Consider the following 2,204-nt stretch of genomic DNA (forward strand, 5'->3'; position numbering starts at 1 on the left):
AGGCGGGGAACGTTGGAGTCTGCAGCAAGCAAGCCTCCCTGCTCGCTTCAGTGCCTGGCTGCCGGCTGCCATCTTGGCTGACAGTTAATTTGCATATACTCACTGATTAGCCAATGAAAAGGGTAGCGGTCGTATGCCAATTACCATGTTTCTCTTTTATTAGTGTAGATTATTTTAAATCCTCACCTCAGGATGGATGGATAGATATATATGTTTATATACCTATACACATACATATATATCTATCCATATACATACATATATATATTTGATTTTTAGAAAGAGAGGAAGGGAGAGAGAAACATCAATGTGAGAGAGAAACATCGATTGGTTGCCTCCAATATGCACCCTGACCAGGGATACAACCTGCAACCTAGGTATGTGCCCTGATGGGGAATCAAACCCACTGCCTTTTGGTGTATGGGACGATGCTCCAACCAACTGAGCCACCCGACCAAAGCCAAAATTTTACATCTTTTAAAGCACCCTTCACCAAAACAGGCAATTTAGTTTCTCTACTTCTCAAAGGTAGAGTCCTTCAGGTCTGACTCCATTGAAACTTCCTTTCCCACTAGTTTCAAAACTGTCCATATCTTTATCCGATCTTATCCTCCTCATGACTTCAATTTCTACCCGAAACTAATCCTTGACCACAATCCTGGCCTCTGGATCCACATATCTAACTTTGAACTTTATTATATGGATGTTCCACAGACTCAAACTCTTTGCTGTGTCTAAAACAGATATCATTCCATGACTCAGCCTTCCGTCACTAACAAATCAAGAGGCACCGAGTCTTACTATTCTATCTCTGCACTATTTCTCCAGCAACTCCAACCATCCCTTCTCAGCATCCCAGCCACCACTATCCTACGCAGGGCTTCATCATATCTTGCCTGGCCTATTTTAATACTTCCTTATCAAGTTTAATATACCCCTCACTTTTGCCATATTAGGCTAATTGCTGATTTTTTAGAATATCAAGCACTTGCATGCTTTCTGTGCAATGTTACTCTTTGTTCATTATGCATTTCCCTTTATTATCATTAGAGGCTAATCTTCTGATGATGATACTATGTCATCATCTTATTTTTCCTGATACCTTCCCTCCTTCTGTCTCAGAAAAACTGCTTTTTGTACACAGTCCTAAGGAATGTTTTTCATAACTCCTTATAGTATTTGTGATATTTACTATATTTACTGCACATGACCTTTACTTTCATTTTATATCTTCACTGCCTAGTACAATGCAGGGCACTCAGTGCATGTTCAAAAAGTATTTGTTAAATGAAACTGAAGAAAAGTCAAATCCATAGATAATTAAATAGAATGAAAGCTGACCAAAATCACTGAATTTGGCAATCATGTCACAAAAACCTTTGCCAGAACAATTTTGGTAGTGGGGTGGGGTATGGGAAGCCAGCTGCAAGGGGCAGAGGTATAACTGAGGATTTAGAAAAACAAGACAGTAATAATGTTTACTCTTTCAAGACATTTGGTGATAAAGAAGAGAAGGGATGGGGTGCCAGACTGAAGGATTTTCAGGGTGAAATTAAGTTTGTTTTTTCCTCTCCATAAGAAAAGACTAGGTCAAAGATTTATTTAATCAGTCATAGGCTAGAGGAAAGGAGCAAGTAGGGAGAAACACATGAATAGGAGGGATAATCAAAGGTATGGAAGAGGTGGAAGGGAAGGGAATCCTGGAGAGTTAGAAGAGGGAAGGAGCCTCTGAAAAGGGAAGGAGCTCTCTCTGAGATGAAATTGAGATGACAAAGATAAGAACTGATAGGTGACAGATGTTTAGAGGGTAAAGATGTAGGGAGTCACAGTTGGTCTTTTTATTTTCTTTGTGTAGTTAGGGGCACCGACATCTTCATAAAACAAGTACCATAACTTCAGACTTATTCATTTAACAAATACTGACTGTGTGCCTACTATGTGCTAGGCACTGCTCTAGGCCCATAGAAATAGACAAAGATCCCTGCCCTTGTGGAGCTTATATGCTAGTGGAGGATATAGACAATAACCAATATAATAAAGTGAATATATATATATACATATATATGTATATGTGTGTGTGTATATATATATATATATTCCTCAGGTTTAGAGTATGTGTTGGATATTTAAAATTATATGGTGTCTAGAATTTATTTCAAAACAGCCTTTGATTTTAAAAGAAATAAAATAGGCCATGAGTTGAT

At 38.4% G+C, this 2,204-nt stretch overlaps 1 protein-coding gene across 1 annotated transcript in view; it reads right to left on the bottom strand.

Moving 5' to 3' along the window:
* CDC40 (cell division cycle 40) overlaps positions 1-2,204 on the bottom strand; it is a 50,708-nt gene that overhangs the window by 42,252 nt on the left and 6,252 nt on the right. The window lies entirely within an intron of this gene.

Source organism: Myotis brandtii, unplaced genomic scaffold (assembly GCF_000412655.1).
Source record: "Myotis brandtii unplaced genomic scaffold, ASM41265v1 scaffold8, whole genome shotgun sequence".
Lineage (NCBI taxonomy): Eukaryota > Metazoa > Chordata > Mammalia > Chiroptera > Vespertilionidae > Myotis > Myotis brandtii.